A 21,473-nucleotide genomic window follows, 5' to 3' on the forward strand; every position below is an offset into this window, starting at 1 on the left:
ACAAAAGGCTCAGGAGTGGCACAAGCCACACAGCCACACTGTCACCAGTTCCTGTCATTTACTGTCCTCTGTGGACTTCAAAAGCAACGAGGATGGCATGCTGAGGAAAGCAGTACTATTCCCATAAGGATCAAGGGACGCAGGAGGGTATAGATTTTGAGGAAAACATTCCTGGAAGATTTCCCTACTGTAATTTGTTGTTTAAGTGCTTGTTGCACTGTTTCCTGTGATGCTGCTCCCCTGTGAAGGCAAACTCAGCGACTGCACTGACAGATAATGTGGATGACAAGTCTGCATTCACTCTGATGCCACCTTCATTCCAGAATTTTGGCATCTTGTTCATCAGTTCTGCTACAAATATGCATAAAACCCAAACCAGAGCACTCTCTCTGGGTTTCATTAACACCTCCTAGGTAGGATTCTTTCTATTGCAGTTTATTTTTTGTACAAGTCATTTTCTTGACTCACAACTGAAGATTACCCTGTTGCTTCATTTATTTGGTGATTAATTTGGCACTGTGGGCAGATGTGATGTAAAGCTCTTAACCATTCCAGGGTGAGATGGAGGCAAGCAATCTGCACCCAGGAGGTTTAATGAGGCATCCATCCCAAGGGAGTGGAGATAATTTAATTAAAGGGAACATTTTGTACTGGACTAAAAAGATTATTTTGTTGACTTAAGACATAAATATTATTTTTCTTAAAGGGAAATAGCCAGTGAAAACCCAATATTCTGTTCACCATATATTTTTAATGTGCAAAAATAATGTTTTTCAGTTTGACGAGAACCCCAAGTTTCTGTCAGTTACATTTCATTCACATGGGCAATTAAGCAATGCCAAGATGCTGATTGGATTGCTGGTTTCAGCGGCTACCTCACACTATTTAGGTAATTTAAATAAATGTTTATATTAACTTTAACAGGTAATATAGCATTTCCTGTGTGCTCCTTGTGCCTCTGGCCTTCAACTGTATGTGATGATCAGTAAAACATTTCAGTTTCCAGGTATTATTCCCAGAAGTCTCATTTGTTAAGAAGAACAAGTGGAAGCCAGTGAGGGTGTTGGCACACCTGCAGAGGTACCTGGAGGAGCACACAGACACCGGGGTCATGGTGCTCCATCACATCATGACACGTCAGTGCCCAGGCCGAGCAGTACCTGCAGGAACAGGTTCAACCCTCAGAGGTGGCTTTGGTGCCTTGGCCCTGTGCAGGTCCTGACAGAGCCTGGAGCTGTCAGAGACCTGTTCCTGGCCCGTGGAGCTGCCCTGGAAAGTGTCTCCTGCTCCCTTCTTTGTGGGCGACCATCCTGTAGCTCACAGAATCATACAATGGTTTGGGTTGGGCAGGAGCTTGAAGACCATCCAGCTTGAAGCCATTTCCCCTTGTCCTGTCATTGTAAATATCTCCATCTTTCTGGCAGGCTGCCTTCAGGTACTGCAAGGAGCAATTAGGTCACCCAGGCTGGACAATCCCAATTCTCTCAGCCTTTCCTCAGAGCAGAGCTGCTCCAACCCCTCTAATCATCGTGTTGGAGAGAGTCCAGAGGAGGCACCAAGATCATGTCCCTCCTGGGGACCCCAGAGGCAGCTCTGCAGGTGGGGTCTCACCTGAGCGGGGCAGAGGGGCCCTGGCCGTGCTGCCCACAGGGGGTGGGGAGGCAACCCAGGGTAGATCGGGCTGCGAGCGCACATGGCTTGGGCACGTCCCGTTGCTCGGCCACGGCCATGGCCACGGCCACGGCCACGGCCACGGCCGCGTTCCCCCTCCCCGGCGGATCCTGCCCCAAAGTTTCCATCGCTCGCCGGGCGCGGGCGCTGCTCCCCCGCTCCCGGCCGAGGCTGAGTGCGGGCGGCCGGGTGTCAGCGAGGCGTATCCCCCGCCGCCTCCCGCAGCCGCGCCAGGTACGGCCGGAGAGGAAGGGGTGGGGAGAAAAAGGAAAGGCAGGAAAGGAAGGAAAGGCGATGCGGGCAGCGCGGAGCCGACAGCAGCGCTGCGCTCTAGAGGAGCGTGGCGCGCCTGTTTTGTATAACCGTGCCCTCGTCACGAATCCGCGCTTGGCCGCGCCCCTCCGTGCGCTCATGGGGGGCGGTGGGTAAGGGAGCCCCGGGAGCGCGCGCGCCCGCGCGCCGCTTCCCTTCCCCGCCCTCCGCGGGCTCCCGTGAGACGGCGGCGAGCTCGGAGCGACCGAGCGAAGGAACGGGGGAAGGGAAGAGGAAAGCGGCAGGGGAGGAGCGGCGGCTCCCCCGAGGAGGCCGCGGCGGGCACGGACGAACGGGCGGAGGGGGCGCTGTAGCGGGCGGGCGGTGAAGGAGCCGCCGAGGAGGGGCGAGACCGGCCGCCCCCCGTCCCCTCCCATTCGGGCGCGCGCTCGCCGCGGCGGCGGCGGCGGCTCCCGGCGATGCGGTGAGAGGGGGGCGCAGCCGCGCTCTGTGAGGGGCCGCCGGGAGCCTCCCGCGCCAGGTAAGGACCAGCGGAGCGCTGGGCGCGAGGGCCACGGGTGAGGGTGGGACACGACGGGGACACACCGTGAGGGGGCAACGCCCGGCGGTCGTGAAGAGGGGAGGGGAGATCGCGATCCCCGCCACGCCCCTCCCGCGGGCGGGGGACGGGGCCGGGGGCACCGCAACAACAGGGCTGGGGCGGGGGGCTCCTCCCCGCGATTCCCGGGCAGGGGAAGCCGGCGCTGTCGATGCCTCGCTCATTCGATGGGGATGCGGCGGCGGCGAGCGCCGGGAAAGGCGGGGTCGGCGCGAGCAGCGAGTTCCCCAAAATTCCGTTTCTTCAATGAGAAATTGACTATTTTGTTCGAAAAGGAAACCGAGCGTTTTGTTTAACGAGAAAGCGGCGTGCGGGGGTCCGCGATGGGTGTTTTTTCCGCCCGATCCATCCCCTCGGGCCCGGCGGAGGCTGTAGCGAGGCCGTTTTTCTCGCCCCGTGTTTAGCGGGAGGTGCCGCAGGTACCGCACACGTGATGCGGGCACTCACCGCCCTCGCCCCCGCTGCTGCGGGCACCGGGAGGGTTAAACCCCCTCCCTCCGCGCCCTCCAAGGGGTGAGTAAGGCGTGTGGAGTCTAATGACACACGCTGTATCTCTCCGTTACAGGCGTGGGTTGGTCGGTGGGGGCTAAAATGCAAAAAAGCAAAGCGAGATGATGATGAGGCAGACGGCGCTCAGATGGGTGTTTTGGGTGGAAAAGGCAGATTCTCATCGCCGTTTGTGTTGGGAAGTTCCGGAGCTAGTGTCGGCGAGCTGGTTTGGGCAGTGATGGAGCAGTGTGGGGTTTAGGCTTTTATCAAGGTGAAAATAGTGCAAGGAAAATGAAGTAGCTGGCGAACTTAAATAAATTATGGAGGCTAATTAGCGCTGCTGGGGAGTGCAACATAGCTGCGGTATAGGAGCGAAGGGAAATCAATGTTGGATTGGGAGGAGAAGAAGAAATACTGCAAACGTGCTATGGAGAGCAACAACATGGCCAAGAGACCCTGCCAGCACCGTTGCTCAGGCTGGAGCGTGGAATGATTCCTGCAAAATGCTAAAGGTTGTTATTTTCCTTATTTAATCTTCAGAACTTAATTTCCAAACCCGCACGTGGGAACATCCGTTCCTAAGGCGTGAATTAAAAAGGAAAAAGGAGCTGGTGTGATAAGTGCCTTTCGGTGAGAATGTTTTGAAGAGGATTTGCTGGGTACAGTCACATGAGGCTCTTTACTGTGTGGTGAGACACCTTAGATTATGGGCAGTTGGTGTGGAGGAATGTTTACCTAGGAAATGCATGATAGACCTGTGATGGAATGAAGAAAATACAATATATTGCCATTTGCCATAATCTAAATCTCATTTTTTGACTCTGCAAACAGACTGTTGATGGAAAGAGAGCAGCAATGCTTAGGCAAAGACTATCTTAGCCAGTTTGAGGTCTGTGGCTTTTATGACTCTTGGGCTTCTAAGAAAATAAACAAACTACTTAGAGTTGTGCTTCTTTTCTGTAGTGACTCATCCTAAGGGCATCCTACAGAGTGAAAGACTGTGTATTCCAAATTTACCCCAATTTCATTGCAGTGGCAGGGTCGTATCCTGTTTGGATCTCTGCTGTGGCCATGGAATAATTGGAGCATACTGGCCTGCAAGGTAGACTTGTAATTACTGTGTGAATTACTGCTTACATATTCAGGGTACCTGGATGACTAATATAATTTTATAAAATAAACTCCTTATCAGTATTGATTGCCTTGTAGCAATTCCTCTCTTGTTCTCATCTTTCTGTCTTTTCCATTGGTTTTCCCATGATCCTGTGTGAGCTTCTGGGTTGTTTTAAATTTCAGGTTGCATACACTAGATTTACTTTCAGCTAAACCTTTAGAAATACCAGTGATACATATGTTAATGTTGAGAAATCCATGAGCATTCCTGTTATGTGCAGGGAATTTTTGCAAGATGAATTTTTTAATACATTACAGACAAGCATCCCTAACTTCCTGCTTGCAAATTCTTGCTTATTAATATTAATAACCATAAATGCAAATGGTTTCAGGCCCAAATATGTATCATGCACAATATTATGCACTGTTTACTCTTGCGTTTTGCAGGTGTGAGTTTATATATAATTCCAGAAGAACACTTTGATGCCAGGCCTGCTTGTGACATGTTTATGTTGTTTATACTGTGTATTCATTAGTTTATAATCTTGTATTTTGTTTAATTTCAGAATGCTTGTTAAAATTCATGGTAGTATATCTTACTTTTTTGTTAGACTGCAAAAGAAAAACAATAAGAGGGAAGCCAGAAAACTAGAACAACCCCTTGGTACATTAAAAACAAAAAAATGGACCTGTGACTCTCCCAAATTTGTGCATGGTTTTTCTCATTAGCAAAAGAGAAGGATTATGTCCTTTCTTATGTTTTATCAAGATTTCCCTTTTCTAGAGGTGGTTAAACATGAGATGAGCTGAGAGTCTGGTAACACCTGTAATCCCATATTTTGCGCTATTAAAAAAAAAATCTTTCGCTTTGAATTTTTTTCAAAAGCAAAATCCTTGTTTCTTGTCTCTTTGATGTATAAACATTGATTCTTTCAACTTTTGAGGATGAATTTTCTTTAGAGCACAATGGTTATTTCCTTTGCCAAGGTAATTTCCTTTGACATCCAGACAGGCAAATGACTTTGCTTGTTTCTTGATGAGGTTAGGCAGATTTTAAGAAGCTGTGCTGAATCACTGTCCTGTTCTCCCACCCTCAGTGTTGTGGACCCTCTGTCATGTGCTGCATTGAACTTTTGAGCAACTGTTGTGTGAATGACAGCTGTTTATTTTGTGGAGTTAAATTTCTTGCTGGATCAACGAACTGAACTTCACCTGTGGAGCCTGAAAGTGACAGGAGGAGGATGCAGGAGTAGGAAATAGAGTGGTTGGGTTTATCCTTTATGAGCTCTCGGAATGGTTGATTCCAGTTGGGAATTTGTATTGCACAAAGCCTTAAAATGGCACCTTTTGGTGTACAGAGGTGAATGGTTTGTTTTTGGTACTCCACAAATACTCATAGTCTTGCAGCCTTTGTTACATCATTGGTTATAACCCTCGCAGTCAGCCTGGTCAGTAATTTCAGGTTTTGTGCTTTGTTTCCAGTGTGATAAATGTGTGCCCACCTCTAGGAATTCTTTCAGCATCCACAGGACATGTGAAGCTCTGTGGTGACACAGGACATGGTAACATTGCCAGCAAGGGCTTTGGGAGGTTACCATGGTCATCACTGGTAACAGAACTGGTAACACTGGTAACCAGCTGGTAACCAGCCCACTGGTTGTTTTTGACTCTTGCAGTTCAAGTCTTTGACCAAAACATGGCCCTGTGTGAGCTACTGTGAGGAAAATTAGCTCCAGCCAACCCAGAATGGCACCTTCATTTTAACTGGAAAGTGGAGCACATGCCTGTTGCACTCGCTGGAGATAAATTAGTGTGCTTGGAGCTCACTGCACCTGGAAATACTTGATCCAGTGAACTGGGTCATTTGTGTCTGGTTTATTTGCCAGCTGGATTTTATGAGCTTGGAAAAACCAAATTCTAGTTATGTTCCTTAGAATGGTTCCAGTCCCATTATTGTATGGGGCTAAAATGCAGTTGTTTGTTTTACATTCATTTGAAAAGTTATTACTTTAAATGCAAACTCTACATTACTTAGAGGAAATAGCACTTGTTTTGTGTAGACTTGCATTTGAAAGGGAAAAACTGGGAATTTAGAGCCCAGACCCTTGTGAAGCTGTCCCATCCCTGGGTTCCTCAGGTTTCTACTTCAGCAACCTGTGACAAAAGGATCTAGTTTAACAAGGATGCTGGACACATTGGAGAGGAATTTGGCATGGAATTGCCTGTAGGATTCTGAGGAGGGAGCAGAAACTTTACTGTGTTGTGAATAAAGATGCTGTATGTTCTGGGTGCTGTGGTAATGGGACTGTCGCGTTTCAGCTCCTCAGGAAGAGAAATCTTTGAATAATCTGTTGAGTCCCCTGAGCAGCCTGGCTTTCTTCCTGGGTAGCATTTATTCCCTATCCTTCCAAAATTCATCAAATAACAGAATTTATACTGTGGCATGAGAAACTCTATCTTGAAAAATACTCTGTAAGAAAGCATTAATTAGTAATGAGAAAACATAAAAAGTACCGTGTGCTTCTTTGACTCAGCTTTGGGTTTGTGCCATGTTGCATCATTATTTGATTTTGAAGGAATCATTACTTATTCATGGCTTTTATAAAATCTGTGTAATAGTTGGGTTTCTATGTATTCTGCATAAAGCAAACTTCAGTCTAGGTTTTGCTTCCTCAGTAATTTTTATAACACTTTGGCAAAGTTTTTTCCCTGCTCTGAGTGCAGGGCTTATTTTCTAAAAATGTTGCTTTTTTGAACTGAAAATATGAGTAGGCTTTTTGGCTTTTTTGTTTTTTTTCCCTTCCTCTCCCATCCGTCTGTTGCATTGTAAAGATGAGGATTATTTAGCTTTACTGAAGAAGTAACCTGAGGTAGGAATCCTTAAGAGCCAATTTGGCAGAGGCACATGCAGATACTTGAGGAACATACAGGATCCTGGTGAGTTCATGTTACTATTCCTATACAGGCAGGTCCCTGCACGCCGCTGGAGCCCTGGTGCTGCTGAGGAGTGATGTTGTGTGAGCTAATGGCAGGGAAGTAATCTGGGAGAGTGGTGCTGTCTCTTGAGCTGGCATCATTAATGAAGAGAGCAATGAATCATGCATGTTGACATTTCAGCTCTTACCAGTATTTGTTATTTATTTGTCCTTTATGAAAAGAACACATTTGTGACCGAAGGAACATCTTCCTGAGCAGACTGGGAGCTCTGCAGGGTGAGGGCAGGCTTGCTGTTTATTTCAGTGTTTGGCTGCAGAGGGATTTGTTGTGAGAGATCTTTCAGACACATAATTTCAGTCTTGGAGCAACTTGTTGCTCATTAGTTGTTCACTTGTACTTAATGAGAAAGAATCCAGTGGTATGTCCGGAGTGGAGGACCTGGGGTGGATGAATGATCCTTTCTTGCACCACAAGCAGTTCTATTCATGGTGCCCCATTTCTCAGAAGTTACTGAAAAGTCATCTGATGAGCATTTGTGACCTTACTGTGCCGATCAAAGCGGAGAGGCTGAAAGCTGTGTTTGTTCCTCTGTGCGTTTGCAAATACCAAAAGTGTGTCTGCCATTATCCCTGCCTTCCCAGAGCTTGGAAGGATGGAGACAAGCCTTCTTGCTGCTCTTTCCTTGAGTTCTTAGTTCGTAAATTTGTGATAATTTCTTTTAGAGTAGGTTGCATGTGAGGCAGCAGAGGTCTGCTTGTCATTTGAAATTATTTGTCTTTATATCCAGATTTCCATATGTTCTCGTTTTCTGCCATTGGAATTAGCTGACTTGGTTTTCAGAGATCAGATTTGCACATTTCCAGTGTGTAATAGCTGAAGCTCATATCACACCACTAATGAAATTCAGCTGACTAGTTGAACTACATCTTTTACCCTCATCTGCAGGGAATAATTTTAAGATTAAAATATAGAATAGCTTGACAGCTGAGGAAAAAATCCCAAATAACAATGAATAGCATAAATGCATCATTTTTCTCAGAGTTCCTCACTTTATTAGTGAATATTCAATTGTTGTATTTTTACTTACATCAGCTGTAATTGCTAATTATGGCTGAATTGTAGTGATCTCAAATTTAAGATTTGTAATGATCTCATTAATAAAAGAAGTATTTTGGATAGGTGAATTGTTATTTGCAGTACAAATCACATTGAGTATTTGTTATTAATTAAGAAGTGTGAGAAAAGAGATGGTTAATTTGTATTTTATGATGGGGAGCTTCTTGTTTACTTACTTTCTTTCCAAGTATTTTGTGTGTTTATTTGATTTTCCCCTTTCCATGGCAGGTACAACAATATTTGACAGATTGCTGCTATTTTTCTGTATTCAGATTATTTAAGCAAAATGCTTTTACAAAACAATCAGTAGGAAACACCTCTGCTGCAATTTAGATTTTTTATATGGCTTAATGAGTAAGGCTTGTATATGGGTGTAAGTGGTTTCCTCCTTTTTTTGTGTTCTTTTCAGGCGTCTTTCATAAAAATTTGTGTTTTCTTCATAGTTTGGATGAGAACCTTGATGAAACAGAGAAACCAGCAGTGCATATGAAAAATACCAAAATTAAAGACAGAGTATAATATCTTTCAGAATGGGAGTTGGAATATTTGTGGTGGTCGGTCCTTTTATTTACGTCCTTAACAACAAATTATTTTCCCTTTTTGCCTTATCTTCCATTTTATTATGTAGGATTATTCTCTGTCTAGAAATTGTTTTTGATAGGTGCTCTTAATGTTCCAGATAGCGAAGTGAAGAAGTGTAGCAACAAGAAGATAAAGGTACAAAGTGCTTTTGTAGAAATGAGTTCCCATGTTTTTAATGCTGACAGGTATCAGTGGGAAAGCCTGTGTGCTCTGTAGCTTACCAGGACTGGGAGATGGCAGCATTTATTCATTCATTATTTAGGGTGCTTGGAATTTGAAATTGGTCAAGAAGTGTTGTCTTTTCAGGCCTAAGACCCCTGTGCTACTCCTGTTTCTCCAGGCTGCTTCAGAGCAGGCACATTCCTGGTTCCATGTCTGAGCAGAAGAAGATCTGGGAGCAGAAGGGGTCGGTGACTGAGTAGATAATTGGAATGGGCTTAGCCAGGCTGTTCCTGCAAGTGCTCTAGAGGAAAGTCTTCAGCAAAGAGCAGTTTAGCAGGCAAACAGATAAACAACTTTCTATCCTTCAGGGATTTTCTGGAATAGAATATGGAAGGGTTCTGAGAGAGGGAAAACCAATGTGAAATAGTGAGGATAGATTTTTAGAAATCATTGATGCTTGGAGAAGAGAGACAAAAGGATGTGTGTGTTGTGAGTGTGTAACTTTTATGGGAGTTATTAAACTGAGCCTGTGAAGAGGTGCAAATGCAAGTGGATAGTGTGATTTGAATGATCAAAATAAATGCTTGTGTCTGCAGATTTTGCTGGTTTATCCCAACTTGCAGGCTCTGGTGTTCTTTATGTGACTTTATCTTTAAGGATATGTGCAAAACGATCTGGGTTGTGGCAGGTATTCTGTGTGTGTAGCTGTGTGCTGCTTCATCTGTTACTTTCTGTATAAGTTGGAGTCTAATGCTGATTATCTTTCCCAGCAGCTTTTGCAGTTCCACATAATCTTAGTTTAATAGATAATTTATATTTTATGGAGGGACAAATTCCCCATTTTCTTGCTTAATGGGTTTTTCTCCTCTTACTCAAATGATTTTCCTATTTAATTTTCAGTGTAAGATTTGATTAGAAGACCCCAACTCAGTTTCCTGCTGCTTCACACAGTTGTTAGTATGAGATACTCAGCTTCACAGCTAGAACATCTGTGTTTGATTGAAATCTTTCTGAGCAGCTTTTCATTGGCACCAGCCTTTGGTTAATACCTGCATGGGGGCCATGACATTCCCTTGTTTTCTTGTCTTCAGGAGTGGAGATTTAGTGTAACAGGCACCATGAAAGAAAGGACTATTGTTCTTTGAAGGCTGAAACTGCAATGGAGCTACAAGTGCCCATCCTCTTTCTCTTCATTCTGGTAATATCATCCCTGTCTTGATTTAGAGAAAGTGAAGAAGCTGTAATGCTGACAGCAGGCAGTGCTGCTCCACCTCCTCAGCAGAGGTGGAAAGGACCATCTGGCTCTATGTGGGTAGCAGTTATCCCAAAAAGTAATAACAGTGGGAGTTCTTGCCAGTTACAAGTTGTGATCACAGGCCAAATGGTGTCATTCTAAATCAGTGTACGTTTTCAAAGAGAAAGAGATGCAAGTGTTTATTTTTGCCAACTTGAGAAGTATTTTCAGTCATGGGGGGCTCTGCTGGGGTTTTAGTTGCTGGCATTTGAGAGAAAGTGTGAGGGGAGTAAGTCAGACGAGTGTGGCTGTGATGCCTGCTAGACCAGCTCCTAGGCACTAAAAAAAAAATAGGCTTTTTTTTGGTATTATGTAAGCCTCAACTTGATGAATCCATGAAACTGGGGAATTGTTTTTGCAGGCTATATGACGGTCTGTTGATTGGATTTAGACTTTACCCAATGGAGACTGAAGAGCTCAGTCTTTGGCACTATTAACTAGTCTTGAACAAATTGCTGCTCTAAAATCAGAGAAACTTTGTAATGAGGTGAAAAACTCTCTTGTTGTGCTTTGTGAATCACTTCAGTATGGTGGCCTGTGATATTTTTGTTTGAAAAGTTGGATGTGGCATGATCAGAAGTGCAGTACAGTGGCTGCAGAGCTGGTTACCAGGTTGCTTAGTAACCTGGATGGAGGAATTGAGAGTGTACTGGTAAAACATGTGGATGGTGTTGGCTTTCAAGGTGCTACAGGGATAGGAAGAAAGGATTAGATTCAAATGGGTCTTGAAAAAATTAGAAGCTTGGAGTATGAGCAAGTTAATTTCTCAGCGTTTATTCCGAATAAAAATGGTCAGCACTATAAATACAGAAGAACAGGAGCAGCACAAAGCACTGTAAAACATCTGAAATGAAAATTGATAAATATAATTTGCATGTACGCAGGGCAAGGGAAATTTAGGTGGAGTTATGAATTTGTGCCCTTTTCAGACTTGGGTTCTTGTTGTAGACTCACTCAGACTCTGTCAATACTTTGGGTCAGTGTGGTGAAAATTTCTGCACAGACCCAGATGGGCTTTCAAAGAGGGCTTTGGTCTTCATCAGATTTTCTAGGCAGATGTAGCTGCTTTCCTGTCAGTGTACATTGTCTCAGACGGGGACTTTGCCAGGGTCTTCCCTGCATGGCTGTAGCTGCAGGAATCCTCATGATGTGTTTAAGCTTTGCTTTGGACTCTTGATTTCGCTGATTTCTTTGTGTGGTGGTTTTGTTGTTGTTGTTTTGGTTTTGGGTTTTTTTAAACTGCTTCTGCCTCTTGTAAATGTCCAGAAGCCCACTTTACCAAATCTGGTCAATAAAGATTCTGTCCAAGCCTACTGAATACGCCCCTAATCCTTGCGCTGAGTCAGTTTTCCATGTTGTGTTACTGTAGTTTGGACCTCTGGGAGTAGAAATCTGAGTTGAAATTGGTGGATACATATGCAGATTTTTTAAGTGAGTTAACAAATGCTATTTTTTAAATGTGTGCATATGGTTGTTTAATCTGTTTACCAAATTATTTCTATTAAGAAATACAGTTTGTCAGGTATTCCATTTTGGAATAGTCTCCTTAATTAGTTAATTTTTTGTGGCAAGTTTGAGCACTCACCTAAACCAAATCCATGATATGGCTGATGTAACTGTATACTGTGTGTTGTCTAGTGTTGCTTGGTTGCAATTAAAATTTTGTGCTTAGAAAGCCCTTACAATAAACTTTTGCATTGCTTTTGTCCTTGCAGACAGGCAGCTGAAAAAGCAGATCAGGCCCCACAAGGAGCTGGCTGTCACTTTTACTGGTGACATGTACATGTCTTTTTCTGTAGTCAAGGTTTTTTACTCCAGCATAACCACTAAAAATCAGATGCAAATAAACATTCTTCATAAATGGAGGCAAACTAAAAACCTTTCCAAGTTTGGATAAAACAATCTTTAAAGGAAGATTAAATCATGTAACATAAGCTCATTATCTGGAAGCTGAGGAACCATACAAACCTTCCAAGTGATGAGTCCATCTTTATGTACTGTGTGCCCTGGGTTGGTTTTCCTCAGTTTAAGAGTGACGTAATATTCAGAATAATGTTAGTATTAATGATTACCTGCTTAGCTGTGGATGCAGTAGAGCTGAGTGTGGATGTGGACATTTATTTACCCTTCTCAGATGTCACATTCTGCCACCTGTGCTCTTGTGTCTGATGGATGTGAGTGCTGGCTGCAGTGTGCAGTTCTGGAATTTGGGCAGCTTAAACCTCTCCTGTCAAGCATCTATAACATAAATCCCCAGATTTATATCTGCTGGCACTTTGCTCATAGTCTATACACTTGTGCTGAACTTCTGTGCAAAGCAATCCTGCCTGCCTACATTCAAGAAGTGTCTTTCTGTATTGTATTAAGAGCTTATCCATATGCTTCAGGCTTGGAGCACAGGAAGTCTGCTGGCAGCAGGCCTGCTATTCCATATTCTGAGCTTAGGCTCTTTGTGAATAGCTAGAAAAAACCCAACAACTATAAATCACGACAAGTTGTTGACTGACTGATTTCTAGATAAGTTTTTCAAGAAAATGTGAATAAATATTAATATTATGTGTAAGAAAAGGATGCGGCGTGGCTGGTTGGGGTGTAAACTGCAGGATGTGATTAAAAGGAACTGCAAAATTGTTGTGTAGGATGCCTGTTTGTATTTTTAAGATGCTCTGTAACACATCATTCACATCAACTATAACTACAGAGAGCCCAGGAAAAAGCACTCTGTGTCCATTCTCCCTCTTGAAAAATCCCGAGTTTCCATTCCTGGTGTCAGGTTGTTCTATCTGAAGTGCTTGTGCTAGTGGGATTTGATCTGACTTTGTTTTTAATATTAAACAGAAACAGTAAATGATTGTTGAAAGTGTAAATACTTAATAAAATTGAATTTTATTATTTTCTTCCAAATAAGAAACCACTTAAAATATTAGTCACTTCACTTACATGTTTAATGTGCCTAATTTGATGGAAAGATGCAATATTTATATGTTTACCTTTTAAATAAAGGAAAGATGTCTCCAGATTTCATATTGTATTACTTGTGTACCTCTGGGAATTCTAGATTTTCCTTGAGGAGATGGATTTTATCTGAGTGCAGCTTGCTAACAGTGTTATACTAAATAATATGTAGAAATACTGTAGGCAAAAATGTGAATTAGCCTAGAAATACTATAAGAAAGCTCCAGAAAGAACCTGGTATTTTTTCAACTGTGTTTTGTTTGTTTTCCTCCAAAAGTTGTTTTTACCCAGTATAGATATCAGATGACGAGATTTGCACGTTGCTCATTAGAGGAACATCAGCTTGGTTTTCCTTCCTTTATTTGTGCTCTTCCTCTTCCTCCTCCCTCCCCCTTCTCATCCTGCTGTTGTTTTGTCTTTGTGGCGTGGTTGAATTGGGGTGGCAGGGCCAGGAATTGATCTCTGGTCCCTCGGGTGCCGAGTGAGCTGTGGGTGGGCAGCAGAGCCTTGGGCAGGACTTGCTGCACAAACACCATGGATTTCCCTTCTGCTCGTGTGTGCTCAGATCTTCTGAAATGAAACTATTTGTATGAAGTGAAGTCTTCCACCTCCTCATGCTTAGGTGGTTTTTATCGTTCTGCTTGTTAGTAATGGGAAGGATTTGAGTAAATAATCACACAGAGAGAAGCTCTTTCCCGTTTTCCTCTTCCATCAACGTGCTAACTTTTAAACCATTAAAAGCAGCCATGGGAAAGTGTTTCTACCTGGCCTTGAGAGAATTACATGTGTGACAATAAAGGAAGCATGTGAGAAATTATTCTTCTTCCAAAGGGCACCAGTCTGTGCTGGTGTGCAGGACTGAGGAGCCTTGAGTGGTTTGTCTGCTGTTTGCAGTGTCACCTTCAAAACACCCTTGGGCTGAGCAAGTCTGCTTGTTCTTCATCCTGTGAGCTTCCCAAAAAGATGTCAGGTCATCATCCCTATTCTGTGAGAGTCTTTTCTATGGGAACTCCAGCTTCTGCTCTGTGCCTTCCAGTAGGCTGAAAGGAAATCTTTTCTGGGATGGCAATCTCTGTGTTTTTCCAGCATTCCTGGATACTTTTCCCTCCTAAGTTGTCCTGCTTGTCAAGATGACCCAGGAGCTGCCTGTGTGTGACAGTAATGTTATTTTCTTCTCCCTTGCCATGAGTTGTTCCTGCAGATGCAGGTCTGTAAATGCCAGGGCTTATATTTCTCACTATTGTCTTGTGCATCCTGAGGGCGAAAGAAGATGAGCAAATAAATTATTGGAGAACTCAGGTAGTGAAGTTGACATTAAGGAAGAGAGCAGCAACGAGATGTTTCTGAATTTGTAAATGTGTTTCCTGAATAGATAATTGCATGTAAATAAATATGTGGGTAGGCTGGTGGGAAGAGTAACCGAAAAGTGGTGAACTTAGTAATGATATATTCTGAAAAGCTTGTGTGAAAAAGGCTCCCAATCTTCTAATGGAGCATTTAGAGAGAACAAAAGCTCATCTGGAGATTAAGACTGACTTGGTTGAGCGATTTAGAAGTCAAACAGGATTTTGACACATTTATACCTGTGCTACAAATGCCAGTCAACATCCTTCAGAATAGAATGGATCACTGCACTCGGGGTGACTTGCTATCAAAGATGGATCAGCTGCTTTTTCTCCTTGACTGCGCATATACTGCCCTTTCATGGCACCTTGCATCAAAGGTTTTAAAAAATTATTATTATTAATTCCACAGAAATGCGAGGAAAGGAATTTTAAATTTTATTTAATACACTTTTCACAGGAATTTGCTTGCATTATGTATGTGGGGCAGTGGTTCAGGAGGTGGGTGCTGCTGAGACTGAGCTGTAAGGAATGTAGTTGTGTATTTCTTTCTGGTGAAAACTGCCTGGTGTTACAGATGCATTTATCTTATCTGCAGGGCAGGCAGGCTTGAGACTGAATTGGAATGCGAATCAGCATTATTTTTCTACACACCCTCATAGTAAAGGTTACAGGTCACCTTTTGCTCTAAGCAGCGTCTTCTCCGTGGATGTTTAGTGGATTTTCACATCTTTAATTATTAGCTGAGTATTGGAAGCTGGTAAATCTTCATTACTTTTTTCCCCCCAAGTTCTTCTGAATTTACCATGTTGTTTATGTGTATTTGTAATAAGGTCTTTGGGACTTGGTGTCTTGTTGACTACAGCCTTTAATAGAGAATTTTATATGGTTTCCCCTTTTCTAATAATTTGATATAGTCCTTAAAATTTTTCTATGTGTATGTATTTATGACCATAATTTATATTCTGCAGTAGTCTGGAAAAATGTAGCAAGAGTACATTTAGAGAGGACTAAGTAGCATTTCTTAGCTGGCAGTGGGGAATGAGGTAAATTACTCTTCAGTATTAGACATTAATGTGTCTAATTACTGCCTGAGTTTTCTACAGATGTTTCAGAGCAAGCTAATAAAATGTGCCCTGACACAAATGATTTTATACAAACAAATATAATTGAGAGTTAAAGAGAAGGGGTGTCGTTAATAATACTGAAATTCATTCCTTATCTTCCTCTTTTCATTACTTCAGGGGTGTAGTTATTTTAAGTTTGCTTACATAGATTCAACTAATCATTCCACTTTACTGCCAATATAGTGTGAGTACTTAGAGCAGGTAGAGTTGGTAGCAAAAACAGCCTGTGAAAAATTCTTTCCTGAACATGGTGACAGATCTTTTTAATTAACTGTTGCAGTAGTCATATTATAGTAATTTTGCAGCAGTAATAACTTCTTAGAAGGATTTCAAGTTCGGAATCTAATTCTCTACTGTCAAATTACCTAGAACTAGCACTGAATCTGTATTATATGTCACATATTGATGCGTGATTTGAACTGTGTTGGGAAGGAGGAAGCCTCTTTATTCTGGTGCAAGTGGAAGAATCCTTGTTTTTCTTGATAGAGCAGCATAGGGACTACAACAAAACCACACTGTCTGTGTCTGTGTGTATTAGTGTATTAAAAGTAATTATTATACAAAAAATCACTCATGAGCAGAGTCACCTTTTAACAGCAGAGACCTTAGCTTGACACCAAAGGAGTCATTTTAGATTCACTGTTGACTGAGCTGAGATTTTCTTATTTTAGTTTCTTTTTCTGGGCATTGTTGCTCTGTGAATCTCTCCTGCAGTGGGCTGCAGGAGCAGCAGAGGAAATGCACTTCCTATACCCGGAAAACCAAAGGCAAACACTTGCTATTGGCTCTGCACAGTGAGCTTGCTGGGAGAAGGAAGAGTTTTGGGTTTTTTCTGCAGGCTTCATTTACAGTAATCCCAATTGCCTGGGCTTTATAGAGCAGAGAAATGATTTCTTAGTCAGCAGCTTTCCGATGTTTTCCCTTAGTATTTTAATAGTTTCACCTTACAGGAATTTTTGAGATCTATATCAGTTGTTTTGGAGGGATGTCGTAGTGGCTCAGTGGTTTGGTTAATAGAAACAAACTCGTAAATAAAGTAAACCAAGAAATTTTCCTAAGAGTCACTTTTGTTCTGTTTCATTTGTTTTGTGGAAGATATTTTAGAGCTGAGGAAGACTTGAAACAGGACATGGCTTAGGTAGCAAAGGAATGATGGAGTATAGAGGAACTGTGTAGCAGAGAAGGAGATGCGTTTTAAAACCAGTTTGAAAAGAGAGAATGAAGCACGGATTTCAAGTGGAATATACCTATGTACATGGTATGTACCATGCTTGTCTCTCAGCATGATGCCCTTTAAATCCTTGCTGGAAGTGAGGTCATGCTGCTTTTCTTGTGTTTTTTAGTATCCGTGTTCATCTCCTTGCCTTGGCTCAGTTCCTGGGAGGTGTTGCTGAGCTGGGGAGTTGCTTCCATCATGTATAAAGGAGGGATTTATTCATGGGTCTTGTGATCGCTAGAGGTTAACAAGTTAAATGACTGTATCACACAGCTGGGCAGTAGGGATTATGAATATTGCTTTAATAGCAAGAGCCCAAAAGCTGAGAGCAGAGATTTTCCTCCTTTGCTTTCCTTGTGTGTGTTTATAGAGCATAAAAGCTCTCTGGTAGCTGAGGAAATATGCCTTTTTTTAGATTTGTGTTAAGACTATCCTCAAGTGGTTTCTGCCGTATCATTTGCATTATTTGGCTTTAAAAGCAATGAACTTTGGAAAACATGCTATCCATACTTAATTTAGATGTAAGATAATCCCATCTAGCTACAAGATTCTGAACATTTAACTATTTTTCATGTTTCTGACTCATTCTTGCTAAAGAAAAAAGCCTTTTTGATATGGGTGGTGATGCAGCCAGGCGATTGCTGTATTTGCTGTAACGCATCTTGATGTCAGAAATGTTTTTCTGCCGAACTTGCCTGAGGAAATTTCAGACCATTGTTTCTTAGTAGACATTGTTTCAGAGTATAATAAAGGTGAATCAGGCATTTTGGCTATGTTAGCTACAGCAGAGGAGACAATGGGCTGCTGTTTAAGGCTGAGACCAATGAATTGGGAATGTAACCAAAGGGGTTACTTCAGACAGTGTGTTTAAACTATGAGTTATAAATGAAGCCATTGTGTGAGTACATTTGAAATTACAGCACATAGCAGGCTTCAAAAGAATTCAGTGTTGTATACACGAACTTCACTTCACACTGTCCTCCTCAGCTAACAACACAATCAGGAGTTTATGGTTTATGGTTTCATCCCACAACCAGCAGCAAAAATGGAGATATACAGAGTTACAGTTCTGGCAAAAACAACTATAGTTTCTCAGTGTGATGCAAGTGAGAACTGAAAGCCCAGTGAGATTTTTTTTTTAACAGGAGAAATCAACTAACCATAGAGCAAGCTGTTTGAGGTCCAAAAAGGGAATCAAAGAACCAAGTCCACAAAGCCTTGAGGAGATAAACAGTAGCAGGCAGAAAACATTCATAGTGAGAGAGCCAGAGTAAGCTGAGCACTTCCCAAATCCAAGACTGAGTTACTTTCAATGTGACTCCTGAAAACTACATTACCACGGCTTAGGAAGTTGGCTTTGAATACCAAGTATCCTCTTAACTTATCCCAGTTGAAAACCAAAACATTATATTGGCCTCAGGAGCCTTGCCTGTGGCTCAGAAGTGCCTTAGTCACTTCAGCTGGCTGGTACAGGAGCATTGGAAAAACCAGAGGTGCAATTTGCTTTGCCCTGCCCCTCCTGCCTGCTTTACTGCACAGTCCTTTCCCTGCTTTCACAGAGAGCCAAGTGAAACCAGGTGATGCTGCAGTTCCAGTGCTTTTCTGAGTCCCTCCAGCACCAGAATGCTTGGGGACACTGTTCTCTTTCATTCTGGAAAAGGAAATGCTCAGTGCATGACTCGTGGATGTAATCAAGGAGTATCAGAAAGTGTGTGTCAAAGTCAGTGATAACACAGCAGAGTTGGTTTGGGGTTTTAGACAAAGCCTTTACACTGCTCCCCCATTTTTAGCTTCAGTAAAACTTTGGCAGTGATGGGTGAGATTATTCCATAAAGTTGCATAACTACAAAAACAAACTGATTTTTTAAATCATATCTGTAGTCTGTCCTATGGAGGAAATGTAATGGCTCCTAGATATGGAAAGAGAGGGAATGTATTTTCCCCTACATTTGGAATGCAAATGTAGGCATGTATAATCATCAATAACTTATGTCATCACTCACTGAGGCAAATCCCAAATTCTGTCCATTTCTTGGCATTGAAGAGAGTGCACAACCAAGGAAAATAAGAAACAACAAAAATAACTGGCTTGCTTTCCTTCTGGAGCCTACAGTATTGGAATACTTGAAATGAAAACCAGTCAAGGAATAATCAACACTCACTCACACTTGTTCTCTCTCCAAAGCCATTGAGCAGATTTGCTGGTAAGGGTAGCATGACCCAAGACTTACACTTACTCATTGCTCCTTTCTGCTGTGGCACCACCTCTAACTCCTACATTGCTCTGACAGTCTCTGTCTGTCAGAGTTATTAAACATAAGATGGTAATTAGAGTGTGAAAATATGAGAGAGGTGAGGGCTGGGGACCACCAGGTACCATGAAAGAGTAACAGCTCCTGCCCCCAGATTGCTGGGAAAAAGGTGGCAAATAGGTAAGTTTGTAAATTTTGAAAAACGTGATTAAGATGCTGAAAAATGCAATCCTTCATGAATAGGTTGGAACTATTTGTGAGCAGAAAATAAAATGGGAGCTCCTTATAATTGCAGTATAAAAGTAGGAGCCTGAGTTGTGAAGAGCAGAATGTGGATGTCATCTACATTTAACACACAGGGTGGGGTTTTTTTAAGGCATACATGATAAGCAAAAAAATCTTAATTCAAGTCATGGTCAGTTTTCTGATTTTTTTTTTCATTATTCCATTGAGGTCTGGATGCTTTCCCATAGTTATTTAGAGTGATGATCATGAAGAAACTGTTGCCAGCTTAAAATATGGTAGAGTGGATGCTTGTTTAATACTTTTGAAAATCAGCCAAGAGGTATCTAATTCTGGACTGGAGTGTTATGTTGTATGGTTTTATTTGTGGAATTCTTGATTTATCAATGGTCTACTTTCCTGTGTAATGAACTGTGTAAGTGCAGTCATTATGTATGGCAACATATGATTCAAATCTTACTTTTAATTAGAGAATATGAGGTTAAGAAGACAAACTCTTTGCCAAGATGGAAACATGAGACTTTTTTTCCAGATTAGTCCCCAGTAAAATTAGGTCAGTCATAGTTACATGACAATAATTTAAAGAATGCTGTCATTTTCCTGATCTTTGATTTGTTACATGACAGACATCATTAAAACACACATTTTGCTTAAAAAATAATTTATGCAAGTTAGAACTGAAATCAAGATTATTTTTAGTCAGTATGTATTTTGTTTCCAACACGTATATATGTGCAAAGAATTTAAACTGTGATTTGATTTGATTTTAGAATACCATCCAGGCTTGCTCAATTTATACCAGCTGGTGCATCTGACAGCCAAAACTAGAAAAATAACTGCATTTAAAGATGGAAATCCCTATTCATGAGAACATTTTAGAGCCTTTGCTTTCCAGCAGGACTGGTTGAGCAGCATGTTCTGATCATTGGGGTAGTTTTGGTTTTCAAAGACAGATGGCCATTGTGTTTAATGTCTGTGTATTAATGTTCTGTTGATAAAAGTATGAGTAAGTTGCTAATTTCTCTGGGAAAATATAATTAAACTGTTGAGATCAGGATACATGTGACCTTTGCTATGTTTGGTCCAGAGGCTTCAGATTCAATTAGCTTTTCAAAATTGCTGTGAATTTTTACCTGCTTGCTTGGATTGGGGGGCAGAAAAGGTTCCTATGTTTACTGTAGGCTGAATAGAAAACTAGTCTTAGTTCAGCCTTTTATTTGGATGTTTCTCAGTTCTAATGTTCAATATTTTCAAATATACGATGAGTGGTATTCAGCTCAAGATATCTCACGACATTTCTCAAACTTGTTGCTGTGAATTCAAACATTCTGGTGTGATTTCAGACTATGTAGTCGAGTTTCCATGGAGGCAGCTTTTCTGGTTTCTGCCTCAAATCTTAAAGCTTTAATTTTTTTTTTCCTTCATGGATTTTAGCCTGACAGGAAAATACTGCAGCTACTATGTGTGCTGGTTGGTGATTTGTGTGTTTAATCAAGAGGGAATGATTCTAAAAGTGATTCTCTGTCACCAAAGCTGTTTGTGTATTAGTCTCTAAGTGTATTTGTTGTGATACAACATGTCAGAATTCATAACTTTCTTACAGTTCAATAGCAGAATTTACAAATATAATTAGAGGGTTAAAGGCATTTAAAGAATTAAAGCACTTTAATGACATTCAGGTTTTATTGACAACTCACTAATATCTGCTGCATTCACATAAAGATTTCTAATGTAATCCTGTGAGCAGATAAAAGCTTTGCTGTTTAAAAGCTCAATGCAGAGCAGACTCATTGGATCTGCTCATGGAATGCAGATGGGGAGTTCCTGATGGGTTGTAAGTGCTTGTCTGCAGCTCACACCGCACAGGCCATTCCTGCTCTTTGTTTTACAGGCTATCACATTTAGAGCTGTATTAAGAAGATAGGTGGCAGCATACTGAAACATTTATAAGGATTTATTTTTAGTTATTCCATGAATGTTTTCAGTTTTCCAAAAAATCGTAACGTTGCTGCTTTTGAAAAAAATTACTCACTCACCTGAGGTGTTTGCAAGTACCCAGATTTGGACTGTTTAAAGGAATTGTGGAGAAGGCCATATATTTA

At 41.9% G+C, this 21,473-nt stretch overlaps 1 protein-coding gene across 9 annotated transcripts in view; it reads left to right on the top strand.

Annotated features, from left to right (window-relative positions):
- Positions 1 to 1,959: 1,959 nt before the first annotated feature.
- The window catches only part of TANC2 (tetratricopeptide repeat, ankyrin repeat and coiled-coil containing 2), a 142,648-nt gene continuing 123,134 nt past the window's right edge, over positions 1,960 to 21,473 (top strand). For 4 of the 9 annotated variants that reach the window (XM_030966077.1, XM_030966074.1, XM_030966076.1 and 1 more), the window contains exon 1: positions 1,960 to 2,464. The gene's annotated coding sequence lies outside the window, so the exon portion shown is untranslated. Of the gene's footprint in view, positions 2,465 to 2,674; positions 3,056 to 21,473 lie in introns of those variants that run through there. The other 5 variants (XM_030966071.1, XM_030966073.1, XM_030966075.1 and 2 more) reach the window with 2 other exon arrangements.

Source organism: Camarhynchus parvulus, chromosome 27, assembly GCF_901933205.1.
Source record: "Camarhynchus parvulus chromosome 27, STF_HiC, whole genome shotgun sequence".
NCBI classification, from domain to species: Eukaryota; Metazoa; Chordata; class Aves; order Passeriformes; family Thraupidae; genus Camarhynchus; species Camarhynchus parvulus.